The following is a 23198-nucleotide window of genomic DNA, read 5'->3' as shown; positions in this document are numbered from 1 at the left end:
TTACCTAAAATTTTTATCTCAGTAACCTCAATTTAAAATGGAAATCAGTATATGACCTATTTCATAGTGTCACTGAGAAAATTAAATGTTACTCTATATCTGTATATATACATATATCACTTAGAACTATAGTAAGTCAAGCAAGTCACACAGTAAGGACTATTTGAATGTTAGACACTATTAATGCTTTTGAATGTTAGCTAAATTTGTTATTAATATTATTGATTTTATTATTTTTTTTCTCTCAAGAAAGTTGCACAAACTAAGGAAATAAAACAATAATGGGTTTGAAAAAAAAAATGGAACAAAATTTTGTGGGCTAGAAGTGGGAGCATCCCTGGATGTAGTTTGGAATACATGTGTGGGTCTAAATGAGGACTCATTCAGAAAATCAGTTTATATAAGATGGAATAGATAATCAGGATAGAAGAGAGGAAATGTCCTCTTACTGTGAATGTGGATCTCAGTTATAAGGACTAGGAGTTAAGTTACTTATATACACAGTTATAAACATTTAAAAATAATAATAATTCCTGCTTCCTTCAAAGAAGAATGCAGCCCACCTCTGTATGAACCTAATAAAAATAGCTCATCCAAGAAGACTTACTCTTATAAAAGCATTAGGGAAAACCAAATCAAGACACATACACTACTCATTTATTTATCTGTTTATTCATTCAACCAGCATTTCATGAAAACCCACTCCAGGCATTTTTTTGATACATCAGTAAACATAGAGATAATGTGCCTGTTTTTAAGGAATTTTCATTTTACTGAGAGAAATGGATAATAAGCAGCTAATATTCAGTAATAAACAATAAATTTTATAAATGACTAAATTTTATGTCATGGTAGAGAGTGATTAAGACTGGAGAAGAGAAAAAGTGAAACAAAATGAAGGGAATCATAAATTCTGAGTAGTATAAATGGGGGATACTTGGAGTGTAATATTAAATAGATATTAAAGATAGTCCACATAAAGCAATAATCATAAAGGACAAATATTGAGTAATACATCATTAAAAATTAAAAACATGTGCTTGGAACATATGAAAGCAAAAAGGAAGTGGATAACCTAGCCACACACCGGGGGAAACTCTTTCAATATGTTTATCTGACAAATGACTTTATCCAGAATATGAAGAATCCTACAACTCAATAATTAAAAGACAAATGAGTAAAATGGACAAAGGACTTGAACAGACATTTTAGAAATGACCAATAAACACACGCAAAATGCTAAAATTAATAATAATTAGGGAAATGCCAGTTTAAACTACCAAGAAATACTATTTTATACTCACGTAAATGATTGAATTAAAAAGACTAATGACATCAACTGTTGGTGACTATGTGGAGCACCTGATACTTTCGTATATTACTGTGTCAGTATAAAATGGTACAACAACACTGGCAAACTTTATGGAAATTTCCTATAACATTGGTCATAAACCTATTCTCTAAGTCCCAGCAATTCTGTTCCTGGATATTCACCCAATTATTTACCCAAGAGATAGGAAGGTAAATGACCCTAAAAAGACTTGCATAAAAATGTTCAGAGCAGTTTTATTCATAATAGCTGCAAACGGCCCAACTGTTTATCGTGAGGAGAATAGTTAAAACAGAAAATTCTGTAAAATTAAAATATGATAATTAAAAGTTTAGTGTATTGGTGAATTGAAAGATTTGGGGAATTACTGAAGAACTTAAAAGCAAAAGTCAAATAGAAAGAAAACATGAGAAAACATAAAAGACAAAGAGGATTAATCTAAAAGCCCCAAGATCCAAGTGGAATGAATATAAGAGACTGGAAAATAAGATGTTATCAATGGAATAATACAAGAACAAATTTTAGAACAGAATTGAGACAAGGGTCTTCTGTTTAATAGATTTACAGAGTCTGAGAATAAATAAAATACCAAATGACTCACATATGTTGTATACTATAACTTTGGGATTTTTGATATTGGATTTTCTCTCCTTATAGAAAAAAAATCAGAGATAGAGGCATTTATTACTGTTATACAAGAAATTTTAGTACTATTTAAAATCTAATGTTGTCTTGGAATATTTTCTTTTAAATAAAGGTGACCATTAGGAAATACTATTCCTGATCAACTAATAATTTTATAGGAATACAAATACATATAGATACATATACATATATATATGTATATGGAAGTAGTTTGCCTTCTTTTCTAAGTTTAAGATCATAGCCTGTAATATAAAAGAAAATGACCTTTAAAAACAAGACCAATTCTTTCTCACAGCTTAGATGGTGCGAGGTCTAAAGACTTGATCTATACTTCTTGACGGAAAACAAGCAGAAGGAAAAATACAAAGCCATCTCTAATAGGTGCCCATACATGCACACACATATACACACACATCAATATTTACTCAGTAGTTGGGGATAATTTTGTTACTATGAAGAAATTTTTTAACGTTTTATTCTAAATTAAATGGGAGTTCCTTATTACAGTTATAGTATGAACTATTATTTTATTAAATACAGAAAATGTGTATATCTGTATTTGAAATGATTCATCAATCTTCAGAACAATAGTGTGAAGCCTTCTTTTGCATAGTCAAGATTAAATGTAGTAGTAAAAGCATTTTATTTTTAGTCAGATTTTAGTCAGACTGACATGACTTAAACCGTAGGTTACCACTTAGAAGCCATGCCGCTGGGATCTGAGAAATTCGGTTTCATCTGCTAAATGAGAATGGTAATATGTACCTTTTAAATTTAATACAAATTTTAATATATGTACAATATCTAATATGTAGCCTGGAACATTGTAGATGTTCAATTCAGAATCATTTTGTAAAATCCTTCCCTGGCTTTCCAGTTCTCCCACAGTAAAATCCAGTGTCTTAAATATGTATCACCAGGCTCTTCATCATCAAAGACTGTCTCATTTCTCCAACCCAATATCGTGTGTTTTCAGGAGTATTCAGGCACTTACGGTCTCTTCAATGTGCCATGCTGTCATCCATTTCACGAACTTGGCATATGCCTCTTCTTGCATTTGTCACTCCACTCTTCTATGTAGATATGTTTCAGCTTTCAGCTTCTCAGTCAAATCTTATTTATTTTTATTTTTTCATTGATGTATTCATTCATAATATAGTGACTGTTACTATTTTTCAGGCACTGTACTGTCTCTCAGAATGTAAAGTTTGCCCTTAAGGAACTTACAGTTGAGTGGGTGGAGTTACAAATACATGCACATGCACACACACACACACAAATATATAACACATGGGGGCAAGTAAATAAAATGTGTTGGTGGTGAGAGCTATGATCAAAACAGAGCCATAGGCTATAAGGCAGTATGGATTTAATGGTGTAAGATAAGGCCATGAATGGGAGGAAATGAAGTCACAAACAAGGAATATTTACTATACCAGCCTGTAGGACACACTGAGAAATTTAGATTTTATTTTAGGAAGACTGGAGGATTTGGAAAAGGAAAGCAGCATAATCCAATTGGCGTATAGCACATATCTTGATGTTTACACAATGGAGAAAATTGTACAGGATAGCAAGGAAGGAATAAAGAAACCAAGTGGTCAAGGTGAGGGAAGATAATGACTTTTATTAATGTCAGAGGGACTTGGTTTAAGAGGTTCTTAATAAGATATTTTGAAGAAACAAATTGACTCCGACTTCCTGATGAGATTTGGATATGAGAGATAAGTGCAAGGTTGACATCTAAGGATGTTGGTTATTGGATCTGCCATACACTAAGATGAGGTGACAGAGGAAGAGACTTGGAAGAAAATCAAGAATCCTTTTCAACACATTACATTTGAGATTCCTGGTAGTTTTTCAAGTGAAAATATGACTTAATGGAGTTTTGAAAAAAAATATTCCACAGAAGTTATCAACATACAGGTGCTATTTAAAGCCATGGAGCCAAGGATTATATAAAGAAGAGAAAGGAGTGGAAGACTGAACCATGGGTAGCTAAATTTTTTGGCAAAAAAGAAGAGAAATAGCATATAAGTGAAACATAGAAGAAGTGACCAAATAACTGACAGGCAAACCAGGAGAATAAGTAGTCCTGTAAGTGTACTGAAGAATTTTGTGTACAAGCTAAGATATCGTAAGACAAAAATTGAAGCACACGTTGGGTTAAATAGAATTGTTTTAATGCATTAGTCCAGGAATTCACAGTCCAGGTTTTTAAGGCAGTTTTGTTACTCTCAATATGACTTCCATATCTGGGTCCACGTGTCTGTTCCTGTTCCAGTCATCTCCCAGATGACGGAAAAGAAAGAAGTGGCAAAGGGAGTTTACTCCCATTTATTTTAAGGTCCTAATCCTGAAGAGGCACACATCACTTCTGCACACATCCTAATGGCAAGTACCTGATTTCATGGCCCTACCTACCTGCTGCAGAATTTGAAAATACAGTTTTTAAAGAGATGGCAATGTGTCCAGCTAAAACTTTATTACTATTGAAGAAGGAAAAAAATAAGGAAGGTAATGATTAGGAGTTTCTTCCATGCAACTATAGTAAAGAAGACAGTGATTGACTATTTAGAATGTTGCAGTGAAGTCAAGAAATTTTAGGACAAGGGATTAATTGCTGGATTTGTTAAAATAGAGCTTACTAGTGACAATGATTTGTTTTCAGTGGCGTAGTGGGAACATGAGTCTGATTGCTGTCATTTCAAAAGAAGTAGGAGATCTGGGAGTAGAAACAATAAATATGGAACAGCAATAGTCTTATTAACTTTTAAGAAAATGGCAGGATCACTGGTTTCCAGTCAAATTCATCCTTCTTGAAGTAAAGTAAGTGGAGACAACAACCAGAAATCACAAGGTCACACAATGCAAAATTTAAAACTTGATATGTATTTGAAAACGTAAAACATTGTTTTAACTTGTATGTTCTGATTTGTTCCAGAATGGTTTTATGGAAGGAAAACATATTTATGAAGAATCAGCTTGGCTAATGCAAAGACAAACAAAAGCAGGCAAATTTTTTTTAAAAAGACAGGCCAATCTCAAAATTCTAAACACTCTATACTCAAGACTCTATAAAATCAATGAGAGAAATACCAACACAAATGTGTTCCCTTGATAGCAGATTTTAACAACAAAAGGCAGCATAAAGATAGAACAATTTGATAGCATTCAATTACAAATATATATCATTTGTGATCGGATAACTTGAATATATCCCAGCAGAGTGGGAAAGATTGTAAGTCAAACTAAAGGGAAAAGATACCCAGAGAATTCTTCAATAACCTCAATATTTTCATATCTCCCGGATTCAATGATACACAAAGATACTCAAAGAATTGCTCACATTTATTATATCACTTTAGCCAACATTTTGATGGAAATTCAAAGAACAGTTAGCAAGCTAAAAGGAGCTTTCTTGAATAATGAATGGCTAATAATTACAGAACACCTAGCTTACATTGACTCCTAGACATGCAGTCAGGTGAGGAATCAGACAACAAATAGAGCATGGAGGAATTCAGAGATTATTTAAAGACAAATATTTTAAATGTATTTGATTTTGCACCTCTGATTGTTGTTTTTTTCCTTTAAAATTTTGAGAAGGCATTGTTTTGATTCATACTACTAAATACTTTTTAAAGTATTATATTTTTATCTCAAAATTTTATAAATGTTTAGAAACATTTCATATGTCAATAACCAGGTATTGAAAGATTGAGAATTGATATTTTTATAAAGTAAACTTTTTAAAAAGGAGATTTGTTTTACTTCAAAATAACTTCTTGTTTCATTATATCCCACTGGCTTCAAAAGGTGTGCATGATTCCCATTCTGTGAAAATATAATTAGCAGTTACTGTGAAACACAAAGTACGTAGAGCATCAACAAAATTACTCCTTGGTAACAGACCAAACAAATTAAAATAAAGAAGGAACGATTTCTTTTGTAATCTTTCCATTAATAAATGCTTTTCAACTAACATAGTGGAATGAGTCAATCTGAACATCTCAAAAAACACTGCTTTTAATAATAGACTAACTGGTGTAAAAATAGAAAATATCCAACTGGTTATTTGACATTTTTGACCCCCCCCCCAAAGTGGTTCCACTGAAAGCTTTACCTTTTGGCTAATAACTTCTTATTGTAGAATAAAATAAATCATGTCAAATTAAGAATGATATGCTTATAAATATCAGAATGGAAGTAACTAAACATGTAGGAAACATTTCATTTGCTCCAGGAGTGTGTCATAGTTGTTGCAATATATCTGCATTCACAAAATTTATCATCTTTCTAATAGCAACAGTAAATTCCTCCTAGTAACAAAAATAGACTACTCGATTCTGCCTTTCAATTCAAAAAGTCCAGTTTAATTTACAGATGGTGGGAAATATTAAATAATCTAATCTCTGCTCTCACCTGCATACTTGATATTACTTGTGAAAGCTATGTATACATCTAGGTGTTCCTGACAACTCCCAGCTTTCATGTGTCTGAATGAAAAGTCACAGGGCACTTGGAGTCTTGAGGTTGAGGCAAGTTCAATCAAAACATATTGGAGCAATCTTGAGTGTAAATGTGAAAAACAGCAGAGCATGTACATTACAGCATGGACAATTTTAACAAAGGGATTCCTTATCCCTCCCTTTATTGAATGAATAGATGTAAACTGTAAGAAAGAACTAATTCAAGCTATAAGAAAGAACTAATAAATACTCATATACATATATACACACACAAATGCACACTGACACACATTTTTGGAAGACAAACAGATAAAGTTAAGTTCATTTTCAAGCTTGTCAGAAAATTCCCCTAACTAAGCATACCTGTTTACAATGTTTATATTCTACATACATTCTGTTGAACTCTATTGCATTATCCCCCAAATCTATATATATATCTTTTAATTCGAAAACAGTCCAACTAATACTTGTGAATTTTTTATCTACAAAATCATGTTTTCACAGAATTTCTCATTCAATGCCCAACTAATGGGCAAATACTATTACTATCTTTTTTTTTTTTTTTTTGCGGTACGCGGGCCTCTCACTGTTGTGGCCTTTCCCGCTGCGGAGCACAGGCTCCGGACACGCAGACTCAGCGGCCATGGCTCACGGGCCCAGCTGCTCCACGGCATGTGGGATCTTCCCGGACCGGGGCACAAACCCGTGTCCCCCTGCATCGGCAGGCGGACTCCCAACCACTGCGCCACCAAGGAAGCCCCTGCTATCTTCTTTTTATGGTTGAGGAAAAATGTTAAGAGGGATTAATGTTACCTGACTGTTAAGTGGCTGTTACCAAATTCTGCAATTAATAACATCAAATTTATTTCTAATTATATAGTAATGTTGGAAAATAAGTCTTCCAGGGTATATTTTTTTAACATTTCTAAATATCATAGTTTATCTGTTCCCGGAAACGATAATTTTCTATAAATAGGGACTAACTCTTTGTAAGGAAGACCATGATAATCCACATATTTTATAAATAACAACGTTACTGTAAAAATTGATTTTGAATATCAGTGATAAAGAGAATAATTAAAAACAGCAAATGTATATTCCAGCATGTTCAGTGAGCCTTAAAAATTTGGCTTCTAGCATGGAAATGTGTATTTCTTAAAGCAGAATCTCCCAAATTGTACAAATAAAAATAATTATCTAGGAGACTTATAAAAATGATGGATTACAGTCCATATATAGTGAATCAGAATATTCTGAAAAAAGACCTGGGAATCCACATTTTTAATAAATAAGCTAGATGATTCCTATAATTATAAAAGGTTGGGAGAAATAGTGTAGTTCACAAACTTCTAAGGGTAAAAAGGAATAAAATTCAGCATATGGATTCCTGTTCTAAATAAAAATATAATATTAGGTGTTTTTGCTAAGTTTTGAGAAATGTATACACCCGTGTAACCCATAATGCTATGAAGATATAGAATCTCACTATTATATAATACCAGGAATTTTCTGAATGGCCTTTACAATCAACTCCTGTCCCACGTGTATGGAAATAATGGCTTTTCTGAATTTTTTCCACCATAGATGAGGTTTGCTTGTTCTATAAGTTCATAAAATTGCAATCAAACAATTTTACTCTTTGTTTAAGGCTTCTTTCACTCAGCATAAGGTTTTGGAGAATAACCTATGGTGTTTCATGTATCAGTAGTCTGTTATTTCTCTGTAGTGTTCCATTTTATTATTTATCCATACTCCTATTGATAGACATATGGAATGTTTCTAGTTTGGGGCCATTATGAAGAAAGCCACTATGAATATTTTCATACAAATATTTTGTGGATACACGTTTTCATTTTTCTTGGGTATATACTTAGGATTGGAATGGCAGAGTCATAGGGTAGGTATAGTTTTAATTTTATAAGAAGCTTAAATACATTTTTCCAAATGGCTAAAACATTTAAAACTGCCACCAATAATGTGAGTTCCAGTTATTCCACCACCTTCCATCATTTGGTGTGTTTTTATTATAGTGTTGATTTGTCTTTCCTTGATAACTAATGATGGTGAGAACATTTTAATGTGCTTAATGATTATTCAGAGATATTTCTAGTGAATTTTCTATTCAAAAGTGTGTGCATTTCCAGTTGGCTTGTTTCCTTTTTGGTAAACTCTGGCCTACTGCTCTTTGAGGCACATGTACTTATGAAGACTATGTAATTATGAATAATATGTATTTATACAGAACAAAACACAAGTTATCTGAGTTGTCTACTTCTTCAAGTATTGAGTAAGTTACCAAACACAGAGATATACTTAGTATAATGGTTACCTCTCTAAAAGCAGAAAAGTTAGGAAGTAAATGCTAAAAATGGCTTTCTGTCTGTGGCCTGCAATCCAAGTTGACTGTGAGAATATAATGTTCCCCTTGTCCATTTTAGGATAGGTAAAGATTCAAACTAAAATTAGGATAAAGAAAGGATGCAAAACAAGACATTTTCAGCCACAAGGTAGATCCTGGAGCTATAAAGGATAATAGATAAAGGAGGTCCCTCCATTAATTGTATTTTCAAACATATTTCTGTAAGCTTAGAGTTTCCAGTATAGTTCCACAGGTCACTGAATCTCACATTATTTTTTCAGTGTTTTATTTCTCCAGATTTTAGTTTTGATAGTTTATATTGCTATGTCATAAAGCTCACTGATCTTTTGTATGCCCGTTCTAAATTACTGTTAATTTCATCCTAAGTTACAGTTGTATCTTCTAGTTTTTTCATCTTTAGTTTATGTTAGTTATTGTATGATTTTCTGTGGCTGGTACTTAAGTTACCCGTAAATCAGCTTGACTTTTTTGAGGCTTGTGTCTGTTTTAGCTGTTATCTATTGCTAGTTTATCCCTACTACTAAGGCCTGACTTTCCAGGGGTATTTAATGAATTACGGATGGTCAGCAAGTTTTCTTCATGGAAGATGACTGGAACTTGACATTATAAAATAAATTTTGAAATTCTATATTTTTCTATGGCTTATTATAATTTAAATATTTTGCCATTATCCAACTAGAACTAACTCATTTTTCAATATACATTAATTAACCTTCTTTATGTTTTTAAGTACAATTAGTTTACTCAAACTTTTCACCTCTTCTTGGATCAATTTTGATGATTCACACGTCTCTAGACAAATACACAATTGTTTTATAAAGTCACATTTAGTATTTTCTTTAAAATAGCTTAACCTGTTTTTCCAATATTATTTACATATTTGTTTCTCTTTTTCCTTATTTAATTTGCTGAGAGCTTATAAATCATGTTAGTTATTAAAATTTTTATCATTGTATTTTTGTTGGTTATCTAATCTCAAAAGATAATTCCATATTCTTTGCAACTTTTCCTCTTTCTTCTTTAATGAATTATAGCTATAAACTTTTCACCTCAAAGCATGTACTTTATTTCATATGTATAAGTATAAAATATGTTCCTTTTCATTGCTTTCTAGATAGTTTGGAATTTCATTATTTTAATTTTCCTCTTTGATTCTAGAGTCACATACATGTGTTTTTCCAAATTTCCAAGTAATTATTCCTTAACACCCTTTTATTATTCATATCTAACTTGATTATATTATAATAAGAGGAAATAGCCTATAAAATCTTAATTGTCTAAGTTTTCCATGTGGTAGCAACTTGAGAGGTTTTTCTAACAGCTTATACCAGTGGATATTTATATAATATATGCATATTGTCTATTTGGGAAAGTTAATTTTCTGATTTTCTTCTTTTCTTTCTATGCCTTCTTCCCCCTTTCCTAATTCCTCTTTCATTATTTCTATCTCTCTATGATGTATTTTACTATAAAATTTTATTTTATTATAAAATTTAGTTTATTATGGAATTTATTTTATTATGAAGTCAATCAATGTCATGTTTATGCTGGCTATTTCTTCTTAATAATGTATTATTATTCACCAGTAATGTCACCACTATATATTTATTCTCAAATTTCGGTATATCTAATGTGAATATTCCTGTTTGTGCTCATTTTGTCTTCATGTACCTGTTTTTCTATTACAAAGTATTATTTTCAACCTTTCTTCGCTTAGTCTAATTATTTCATTGTTTAGGAAACAGTATTTAGTTTATTTGTTTCATGTTAACCTAACCTGAGACTGCATTATAGAAGGAGAATTAAATCTGTCCACATTCTATATAATGTTACGTACGAAATTAATAATGATGGTTTGTTATGACTGAAAGAATGTAGATATTTTTCTTTATGATTAGACTTTAGTAATTTTACCAGGATATGCTAAGTTTTGTGTTTCATTTGGTTTTGCTTTTTATTTATTTATTTTTTCTTATCAATTCATCCTGAATTGTCTGAACTCTTTCAATCTTCGATTAAGTCTTTTCAACTCAGGGAAACTTTTTTCAGTAATTTTTAACTACTGCACTTCTTTAACTTTTCTTTTATTTTCTCCTGGAATTCTAAATACATTTGGGGTTCTAGATAATTTTTCTTTTCTATCAACATTTTCTTCCCACTTGACAGAAGTGCCTAGGCCTGGCCACCTTTGTACCACTGCGTGGTTGGGGACTGCCCTAAGAAGCAAATGGAATTAGCTCAAAAGCTAATATAAGCACTTACAGGTGGGAGTTGTCAGCTAATCACATTCCTCACATCTAGGCAGCCAGTCCTTCTCTCAGGAAGGGTCTGAGCAGTACATCTCTGTGCCTGTCACTAAATGGAGGGAAAAACATCTTTATCTTTATCCTGGTTGTTTAAAGAAGCTTAAAAGAGCATATCAATAATATAATAACATTGTTTAAATATAGGAAGTAAAGAAAAATTAACAAGATTTTGAGATTAAAAGGAGCCAGAAATGCAACTATGCATGATATATACATTGTACGTGAAAGGTCACATTTTTAAAAACCTAAGCTTTCTAACACCTAACTAAAACTAAGAAGTTAGATCATTTTTTAAAATTCATGATATCCTTAGATTAAGACTTTGCAGTTACTTACATGAATCACAACTTTCCTTGGTGCTATGATCAGGGAAAATTTCTTACCCAGCATATTTGTTATGGCAGTAGACTGATTAGGGAAGGAGACCAGACTTTGTAATATCACTGAACCAGTGGTGAGATTGCCATTTTGTTTGTTTTCTTGCCTTTGGCACTACTCAGCCTACATTCAATGATAGCCCCAAGCCCAAAAGTGTGCAGTGAGAAAAATCTCCAAAGGAAGTGCCCATATTCTGGTCCAATAAGAGGGAAAAGGAAACTTCTAATGGTCAGACGCAGTGGGGAGCATTCTATTTTTCTTTCTTTCTTTTTTTCTTTGTTTTCTCTCACCCCAACCACCAGTGACTGCCATGGTGATGGTGGCAACAGTGGAACAGAAGTCACAGTGCTGGTCAGGCAGTGGCCTTAAACTGAAAGGGAGGGAAAGTTTTCTCTCTAACCACAGGAGTTTTAGTCCCAAGAACATGGGCTGAAGTTCCACTGCTTATCTTCTCTTTCTTTATCCTGATAGTTAGCTCTAGATGTGGATGTAGTCACAGGAAGTGTGCAGGAGAGTGGGAAATATGAAGGAGTGAAGCCCAAGGGAAGCAGAAGAGTTAGAACAGTCACAGAGAAGAAGGTGCTCAAGAAAGAAATTCATTAAAATTGTTTATGACTTCCTGGGTTCACTCCCAAGCTGCACTGCATAGGCCTGTCCCTAAACAGAATATCAAACATTTTGAAAACTGAACTACAGAAAAGAAATCACCATCCAAGTCACAGACTGCCCACTGGGTGGCGTATATGGAAGACAGTTCCAGATAGCACTAAAAAAGGCTTTCAAAAGTTACAAAGTTATGATTATACAAGATGATTAGATCCTAGAGATCTACTGTACACCATACTACCTAAAGTTAACAATACTATATTGTACACTTAAAATTTTGCTAAGATGGTAGAACTTATGTAAAGTGTTCTTACACATAAAGTAAAAATAATAAATAAAGAGGGTGGGAGGAAACTTTTGAAGGTGGTGAATATGTTTATGGCATAAATTGTGGTAATAATTTCACAGGTGTATACTTATATCCAAACTTGTATACATTAAATTTGTATAGCTAGTTGTATGTCAATCATATCTCAATAAAGTGGCATTAAAAAAATGAGGCTCATATTGGAATTCAGCCCTCAGAAAAGCCTGAACTCAAAAAGGTGGAATGTCTATGTAAAACATTCAAACAGATAAAAATCAGCATTATTTTTAGGATTCAAACAAGAACAAGAGACTAAGGATATAATATTCAAAATATTCAAGATGCAATCTGAAGAATCAGGAAAGTCTCAACTTGCAAGATTAAAAAAACTCAACAGACTTCAAATCCAAATAACACACATGTTGTAAATACAGAGAATAACTTAAAAACAGCTCTTATAGCCATTCTCCAAGAAATAAGGAAAAAAAATAAAGAAAATAGAAAACCTAAGCAATACAATAATAGGTACAAAGATAAACCAATGGGTGAGTTCAATAGCATAATGGATAAAACTGAGAACTTATAATCAGTAATATAATCAGTGAACTTGAAGGTAGATCAAGCTGAAAAAAATAGAGGAAAAAAAATGAAAAAAATTAACAGAGTCTCAGAAACCAGTGGGAAAATACTAAAAGATTTAATATCTGTAGCATAAGCCTTCTAGGAGGAAAAGAGAACAAGTGTGGAGCAGAAACATGTATTTTAAAAATAAATAAATAACGGTTAAAACCTTCTAACTGTGGTGAAAGACATACACTTACATATTCAAGAAGCTAAGAAAATCCCAAGCAGGTAAAACTCAAAAACATCCATATCCAGCCTCACGATAATCAAACTTAAAAATTAATGACAAAGAAAATGCTTATAGAAGCTATAATTTCTCTATAGTTTCACTTATAGAGAAACAGTGACTTAAATGACTTAGGATTTCTTATTAAAAACCATGAAGGTGAGAATGAAGTGAGGAAAAAAAATTTTAATTTATAATGAGCTGAAAAGAAAGATGGTTGATTCAGGGTTCTATTTCTACTGAAAATATGCTTCAGGAATAAAGGTGAAATAAAGAGAATCTCTGAGGAAAGAAACCTAAGAGAATATATCTCCAGCAGACATGATGGATATGCTCAAAAGGATATTATTTAAACAGAAGAGAATTGTGACTAAAGGGAGCCGGGTAACATGAGGAATTAAATAAGAGCAAAGAAATTATTAATATTTGGGTAAACATGACAGACTATTCTTCCCATCTTAAATTATTTAATATATGTTTGGCAGTCTAAAGAAAAATTATAATATCATCCATACAAATTGGAAGAAGTAAAAATTTCCCTATTTGTAGACCACAGGATTGCCTAACTTAAAAACCCCAAGTTATTTACAGAGAATCACCTAGAACTAATAAGTGAGTCTAGTAAGGTCACGAGACACAATGTCAACTCACAAAAATCAATTATAATTCTATATAGTATTCTATATAGATCCTTTTGACAAATGGTATTAGAAAAAAGCATATTCTATAGGCAAAAAAATGTACCTCAAACTAAACCTCATAACTTACACTACAATTAATTCTAAATGAATTATAGAGCTGAATGTAAAATATAAAATTTTTACTTTAAAACTTTAAATGTAAAATACAAACTTTTAGAAAAAAATAAGCAAAAATATTCAGAGGATTGTTAGATGTGACACAAAAAACACAATCCACAGAGAAAAAAATAAAGATCAAGATCAACTGAACTTTTGCTCTGTGAAAGGTTTTTAAAAGAGCAAAGCACATACTTAAAGAAAATATTTTCAAATCATATTATATCTGACAAAGAACATGTATCCAGAATACAAAAAGAATTCCCAAAGCTCAGTAGTGAAAAACCAACCCAATTCATATATAAGCAAAAACTTGAATAGATACTTCACCAAAGAGAAAAGAAGAATGCCAAATAAGCCCCTGAAAAATGCTCAGCATTGTTGTCCATTAGGGAACTGTACATTAAAATCATGGTGATACACTAAAACATGCCTATTAAAATGACTAAAATAAAAACAATAATGATAAAAAATGGTATTGAAACTGATAATAACAAGTGCTGACAAGGACATAGAGCAACTAGGTATCTCATAGATTTACAGTGTAAATGACAAATGGTGCAGTACCTCGGCAAAACAGTGAGGCAGTTTCTTAGAAACTTAAACATCCACTTATTTTATCACCCAGAAATATTATTCCTGGGTATTTACCCAAGGGATATGAAAACTCATGTTCACACACAAACCTGTACATAAATGATAATTGCAGCTTTATCCATAATAGCCCCAAACTGGAAACAACTCAAATGGCTTTCCTGAGTAAATCAATAAACAAAACTGTAGTATATCCATCCATACAATGGAATACTATTCAGCAATAAAAAAGAAACAAGCTATTGACTAATGCAATAACATGGATGAATCATAAATGCATCTGCTAAATGAAAAAAGCCAGTTTCAATGGCTGTATATCTTAAGATTTGATTTATATGACTTGCTGAAAAAGACACAATGACAGGGGTCAGGAATTATCGGTGGTTGCCCCGGATTAGAAGGGAACCTGTGACTACAAATGGACAAAACACCAGGGAGATTTTTTAATGAGGTGCTAAAACTATTATCCTGGAGATTTTTTAATGAGATGCTAAAACTACTACCCTGATTATGGTGGTGGTTACACAAATCTATACATGTGTTAAATCTCATAGAACTGTACACCAAAAAGAAAGTCAATTTTACTGTATGCTAATTTTAAAAATGATAATGGGTTCCATAAAGAGTCTGGAAGAAGACGCTCCTCAACTCAGTGCTACACTGAAGTATCTCTGACTTTGCTCAGTTTCCTGCAAATAATCTGCTCACAACTGTGGTCTGAGCTTTCTATACAAGATCAAAATCCAGTGCATGAGGCTGGTATTAATCCCATTTTATTCACCTCCCACCTTCCACTCATCTCTCCTCCTCTTTTCTTAGTCCATCTGTAAAAGTCCCTCTTTTTCTTTCAATGCCTCTTTCTTCCTCTCTTTTTTAATTATAAAACTGGGGCTTATTTTTGCATTTTAGAGGAGAACATTTTTAGGGAATGACAGAAGTAATGTGTTAGTCTAAATTTTCTTATTAAGTAGTCCTCATTTGATGGATATCTTATTGACCAGAAGCAGAAACTGGGATTGGAAGCTAATAGGTTCTAGCACTAAATATTTAACTCAAATATTCTCTATGAAAAATTTTTTTGATTTAACTATACCATACTGTGGAACTGATCAGTTTTTTTCAGTACATACTAGGCTTTGTAGTTTCTAATTAAAAGTTAATTAACATTATTTCATTTAAAATTAACAAGTGCTTCTTTTTCACATGTAATTAACATTATTTTCTTTATTGATGTTTTAATTTTTATTGAGTCCCTTCTAGAATGGAAGAAATATGGGTAATGCCTCTGCATTTTTTGTTAAAATTATTATAATATTAAATCTGAGTTTAGTTTAGCAGTAGTTTGTAACTTTTACTCCATCTCAGAATGAGGTCTTTTATAACAACTTGAGTTCTTAAATACACTTTTGCTGTACAGAAATTCTGCCAACTGTTACTACCACAATGTTCATAAAACATAATTATATATGACATTACATGGTTAATGAAACAAACACTTGTTTTTAATTCAAATCAACATCTGGTTTTGCTCTTGCTTTACCACTGAAGAAGCCAAGGTTGACTGACTAAAGAAAGATCAATTAATATATGATGGTTGAATTAGATGTTACCAATCATATATAGTATATCCTCCTCATTCAAAGCACCCAATAACAATACAACTTTCCATTTATATTTGTTAATATCGTTACTCTTAAATTTATGGTTATAATTTTGTCTAAAATGCTTGCTATTTCAAAAATTTTATTAATAGTGTTTTTCTGTACTTTCTGTTATGCTTAAAGTGTTTGGTAAGTGAAATAGGAAACAGTGGGTGGTGAGATATCATCTTTGCTATTTTAACTATTATTTACATTAAAACTGGTTGTTAAATCTGCTTCAAAGTTTTGCTTTGCCAAAACGTTTTAAAATTGTCTTATCTGACATCAATATGAACTCATTATTAATTTAATACATATACTGGTAGCTGTATACAGAAACAATTATAGATATGGATTTCTACATTGGTCGGTGCATATACATATATTGCTATCTGTGTCCACTGAGAGGGTTTAGAAGTACCCCAGTAGTAATAAGCATGTCAAATACAAAGATGTTGGTTTCTAAATATCATTCGCCAATAACAAGAACCAAAGTTCTTCAGAGAAATGGTTGATTCTAGGACTGGGCTAGGGAAAACACAAGACAATCCTAGAACGTTTTGCAGTATCAAAAAATAAGAAAGACTGAGTAAAAACCAGAAGAATGAGAGTGTGTCAGAGGGAATAGGAGCCAACTGAAAAAGCTTCCAATGACCAAAGGTAGAACAATTTGAACAACAAAATAAATAATGACAATATTGAGTTATAAACCAAAGAATAGAATAAATATCTAAGCTCATGTTGATATAAATAAATGATAAAATAAATTTTAAAACAGAGGAGAAGAGACATATATTCTCTTCAGAAGAATTCCACAAACCAAAGGTAGAAGGAATAAAAATACAATAGAAGATCATTATTAGGTCATTATGCAAAATATCTTGATGAATGCTAAAATTTGTGGCTGAAACTTTATGAAGGATCAATATTTTTATAGCCTCAAAGCATCATCATTAATTACTGTGATGGTCTTAACTATGTGAAAATGCCTTGATATTCCTCCCTCCAGGAGGTAGATATTAATTCCTTTCCCTTTAAGTGTGGACTAGACTTAGTGATTTGTGTTAAAAGAATAGAGCATGCAAAGTGAAAAGTCTTACCTTTGCAACAATAAAAACTGGCACACAAGAACAGAATGATTTAAGCCAACGTTACCAGACACAAATCATACTGATGTTATGTATCCTCTGATATGATTTACTTTGAAGGACATTTTACCTCTGTGCTATTCTCCCAAATCCATAACTCCAGGCTTATTTTGAGAAAACATTAGACAGACTTTAATTAAAGGAATTCTACAAAATAGCTTACCAGGATTCTTCATAAGTGTAGAAGTCATTAAAAAAAAAAGGAAAGACTGAGAAATTGTTACAGATTGGAATAGAGATGATGACAAAGTTCAGTGTGTTATCCTGGATTTAATCCTGAATAAAACCCTGACATTAGTAGGAAAACTGTTAAAATTCAAACAAAATCTATTAATTTGTTAACATTGTACCAATATGAATTTTTTTTGGTTTTCATAAGTTTATTATAGCTATTTAAGACGTTAATATTGGAGAAACAGGGTAAAGTTTATATGAGAACTCTGTACTGTCTTCACAATTCCTCCTTAACTCAAATTATTTCAAAATTAAAAAGGGTAAAATCCAAATGATCAAGTAACAGGAAGTGGCAATCAGATTCAGTAGTAATTAGGAAAATTTAATGAAATTCTGCAAGGCACACACAACAGATTGGCATGAAACTAAAGAGTCTGGAAATAATAAGTATCAGCTAAAGTATGGAGCAAGTTCTCTGAAACACTCCTGTTAAAAAGTGTAAATAAGTACAGCTTTTTTAGAAAATTGTTTGGCTTTATGTGGCAAAGCTGAGGATATGCTTATCTATGACCTAACAATTTCACTCTGAGGTGGATATTCTAGGGAAACTCATACCTATGTACACCAGAATAAATGACAAGGATATCCACAGCAGCATTGTTAGTACTAGCCCAAATCTCAAAACAATTGAAATGCCCATTGTTATTAGAATGAATAAACAGTTATATGGCCATACAATGAATTAACAAATATACAACAATTAAATTTATTGAACTCTAGCCATATGTAAATATTTATGTATACCATAAAAACAATACTAAAAGATACAAACACAAGATAAAATATGCAATATGATTACATTTATAAAAAGGTCAAAAATATAATATTATATTGTATCTTTAGCGGGACATATGCATAGGTAGTATCTAAGTCTGTTTGGGCTGCTGTAACAAAAATACCATAGGCTGGTGACTTAAATAACAAACATTTATTTCTCACAGTCCTGGAGGTTGGGAAGTCCACAATTAAGGTGTTGGCGATTTGGTGTCTGGTGAGAGCTCCCATCCTGTTCCATAGACTGCATCTTCTCCCTGAGTTCCTGCTGTGGAGGAAGGGGTGGGGGAGTTTTCTGGGGTCCTTTTAATAAGGGCATTAATCCCATGTATGAAAGCTCTGTCCTCACGAGAGTATCGCCTACAAAAAGCCCCACCCCTAGTACCAGCACACTGGGGGTTAGAATCTCAACATAGGAATTTGGGGTGGGAGGGACACAAACATTCAGGTGGTAAAAACATGAGTGAAAATGAAGAAGTAATTACCATCACAGTCATCATGTGTTACTTGTAGGATCCTTTTGGGATACATACTAAATATTTTAAAATATTTTAAAAATACAAAGCTATTTATCATTAAAAAGTTTGCATTAGTAGTTACTCCTCAGCAGTGGTGTACAATGAAGCAAGGACACATGAGGGGATTCTGGGCAGATTGCATGTTTCTCCCTAGCCTAGATGGTGGTCACCTGGGCATTGGTTTTCTAGTTACTTGATATGTTGCATAATATAATTTTATGCACTGTCATTATATATATATTATTTTTCATACTTTTTAAAGGAAAATGCATAGGTATATTTGTTTTAAGAAACCCAGAATCCAAACTGAGATTTCAAAATCTATAATACTCCAAAAATAACATTTGTACAATTAATGAATAGGAGAAAATTTGGTTAAGCAAAAGTTAACAAAGTGCCTACTAAAAGTGTCATTTGACTCTAAATTTGAAAATTAGGTATGGAATAGAGTCTCTATGAATGTGAAACACATTTTCCCTATATTTTGTAATGTAGAATCTTAAATTTATATGAAACTAGGAATAGCGGTTTGGCTCACCATCCAGTCTAAATATTCAAAATTGCTGCCAACCTGAGTGATTTAATATAATATATTCAGACTAAGCTGATACACTAAAAAAGTGAACACCAATTATAGGGACACAATAAAATCATAGGGGAGGTAGAAGAAGTAACACAATATTATAAGTTTCACTTTTGCATCACTTCCAATAGTTTATTATTCAGGCAAATCATAATCCCAGAAAGATTATACCCTCTCTGTGGCTAACTACAACAGTCCAAGTAAAATATTTCAGTCCTTCATGGGCTAGGTTATATAGCTGAAAAGAGGGCTAGTCACTAAATAGATCTCTTTAAATCCCTAGGCAGACTTAACTCCTTCACTCACCCATTGTGAAGCTTTTATTTTTATTATTTTTTACAATAGCTGCTGTCATTCCCACTTGCCCAGTTGTTCACTGACTCTACGGTTTAAATAAACCCAGACCATGAAAAGTTATCCTGGATCCTTCTTTTGGTGCTGTAGTAAGATTTTCTCACAGTCTCTTTTTATACTATAGCTTCCATTTCATAGATTTTTTTTTTCTTTCCACTGAACTTTTCTGTCATTACCAATATGTCTTCACAGTTTATACTTTTCCAATTATGTAAGAAAGGGGTGTTAGGACTTCCCAATGTACACACTTGGATCCTAACAGCTCTTTCCACATCATTTATAGTATCTAAAACAAAGACTGTATGGATCATAGACATTTCTTTCATCACTCCTGGATTTTGATATCAGTGATGGATTCATACTAAGTAATTTCTCTCTCCATTGGACATTTGCTTGAATTTGAAGCCTGCTCTATGGGGACATATAGTCACTCCAATTTTCCTTTGAAAAACTGTCTTCTAATACCTCTCTTTCAATACTAGGACATTGTATGTTTCCTCTGCTTTCTTTACAACAACCTTCAAGCACATGAGGATTTTATCTCTTCATAGATTCAGTTCATGGATCCAGAATCCCAAAAATGTAGGCAGATTACTGGATGCCATTTTGTCTGTATTTTTCCATGTTTTGGGTGATTGCAGTTCTAGACCAGTGGTCATATCAGATTGATTTCACCCGAGGGCCAAAAGAACAGTTTTCATGAAGTAGGTGTCCTAGTTGTTGTTTGTCTATTCTAGACATAAGACTGGTCAAGGGACAGACATAGCTGAGTGGAAGTGACAGCCCATAGATGTGTGACTGATATTGAGAAGTTCAGAGACAGTGGCTTTTCTGAAAAAAGTGATTTTTTTCTTATAGTCATGTGAGTAACCATTTGCTACTAAAAACAAAATCTAAAGTTTTTAACAGCTGTCTTAAGATCTATCCTGTATAAATTTTAAATTGCCTTACTTTAAACATAAACTTTTAGTATATTATTCTTTCTAAACTATTAATTGTAAATAGTATTATATTAAAAACTAAATGAAATTTGTAACATAAGTAGAAAAAGTAATATGTGAGGCACAAGACATGAGACTACGTGAAAAAAACATATTTTGGTTGTTAGTTTTCAGTTACCATAAAATTCAATTTTAGATTTGAAACCAAAGTTTTGCACTAAAGAAAAAGTGCTTAGTTTTCACAGCAATAATTTGTTTCTAGATTTTCTGTTTTGCCTCTTCCTCAATCAAAATAAAATTTTTTATGATATTCTGAGAGAGATAAATCAACAGTCCTGCAATATGTTGTAATCTGTGGCTTCTGAGGGAAATTAATAACATCTGTAATTGGAAACTTTGTAGAGACCAAATTTCCAATGAATGGCACCACAAATGCTATTATTGACTCGGAAAATTACTATCTAAATAAAAATGAAAATCCATGTTTCAGGCCATTATTATTTCCTTGCCTCAAGTTAATTTCCTCTACACCACCTTCCCCACTGATGACAGCCACTAGAGTTTTGACTAACCACAGCATATTACTGTTCAGATGCCACAAATAGCACAAAACATACCCATACTGGAAGATAGCTCTGTTCTCATTCCAGGCTGAAAATATTTTTTTCAGAATGATAAACAGGACAGCTAACCCCAGTGGCATTCTGGTACTCACAAATGTATAATATCTTAGTGTAAGTATCTATAGCAGTATTTGTCCTCTGTAACACTTAGACCTTATTTGCATGTCCAGTAAGTATTTTGAAGAGAAGAACATGTTTGTAAAATAGTAATAATTATGTAAAAGTATAGCAATAATATTACAGAAGGAGTCACTTTGAAATCATACTGAGTGTGCTGACAAATCAGAATTTTTAGCTATTAGACCAAGAGCCAGACTAGTCACTGGGCTTTGCAAATTCATGAAGAAACGTGTCATCTTGTTTCTTGGCCTCTTCCCTGGGTAGTTAGTTCTTGGGATTCTATCTTAACTGCAAACATCCACATTTTTCAGATAAAGAACCTAAAAATCTTAGAAATTAAGCAACGTTATTAGAAGTAAACAACTCATAAGAGAACCAAAATCCATGTCTGTTCTACCTGAATTCAAGGTCTGTAATATCTCTAATCATGTGTCCCTGCTCTTCTTTCCTATTCTACAGACAATATCCTACAGACTTATAATCCTCATTCCTTAAAGTTATGAAGATTACATTCATGGTGTCCTGGAGGATGCAGTGAGGTGGTGAAAAGGTGCAGGTATGGAAATCAGGTGGAGGGCATTGTAATGGTTAGGCTAGAGGCAATGAGCGTCTAGAATAGAGAAATGTCATAAATGCAGCAAGAGAGGAAGAGATCTAAGTGATGTCTATACAAAATATATAGGCCATAACAGCTCTTTTAATGAAGAAGGAGGCTGCTTCACTCCATATGCCTTTTAAAGTCCTGAAAAAGAAATAACAGTTAGGACAATTAGATTTATCTTCTAGAAACTTGGAATTGGAAATCATGAGATGAGCCAGTTGCTACCGAGCACTTGAGATAAAAAATATAAAAAGTTCAGACATTTAGAGAGGAACAGAAATGTAGTGACTGAGAGACATTCTGGCCACGATAAATAGAAATCTGAATTCTTGATGGCTTTCAAATTCCCAGTTGCACTCCATAAGAGGTCTGGATGTATTTTGGTCTGTTTGTGGGTTTCTGTGAGATTACAGCGTGTACCCATATAAAAACCACTTGCCTGAGCTGGTTCTAGTGAGTCTTTGTTTTTTGTCAAAAGAGAAAGAGAGAGAGAAAGAAAGGAAAGATAGAAAAGGAGAGAGAGAGGAAGGGAGGGAGGGAGGGAGGGGGGGAGGAGGAAAAACTTTGAGAAATAACATAAATTGTTGAGAAAGGTCTGTATTTATGGTGATGAAAGCATAAAAGGGTTAAAGATGTTAAAACAAGAAACCAGTGAGAGAAACTATGGACAAGAGGGTGGTATAGGCACAGATTCATAACTCCTTTCCAGAAATCCACTGAGATGATCCCAACTGAATAATGAAATAGGACATCATTTATTTATATGGCATTATCCTTTACAAAATTTGTCTATAGGTCAAGTTCAATATGAATCAAAATGAAGGAAAGGCTGGTCTCACGTCATAGAGTGATTAAAAATAAATTTATTTTAGCCAGAATAGTTTTGTTTATAGTATATGGATTTATGCTTCACATCCTTTAAACTTGCATTTTATTTTTTTAATTTTATTAATAAAATTCAAGGTTAAAAATTAGGCTACCTGCTAAAAAAAGAAAT

General features: G+C 32.6%; 1 long non-coding RNA gene across 1 annotated transcript in view; it reads left to right on the top strand.

Moving 5' to 3' along the window:
• LOC307194889 overlaps positions 1-22176 on the top strand; it is a 312682-nt gene extending 290506 nt beyond the window's left edge. Inside the window, exon 4 of the long non-coding RNA XR_013830651.1 lies at positions 22060-22176. This is a non-coding gene — a long non-coding RNA (uncharacterized lncRNA). The remainder of the gene's footprint in view (positions 1-22059) is intronic.
• The last annotated feature ends 1022 nt before the right edge of the window (positions 22177-23198 follow it).

Source organism: Stenella coeruleoalba, assembly GCF_951394435.1.
Source record: "Stenella coeruleoalba genome assembly, chromosome: 11".
Taxonomy (NCBI): Eukaryota; Metazoa; Chordata; class Mammalia; order Artiodactyla; family Delphinidae; genus Stenella; species Stenella coeruleoalba.
Note: the sequence above shows the minus strand (reverse complement) of the source record. Positions and strands in the feature narration are given on the sequence as shown.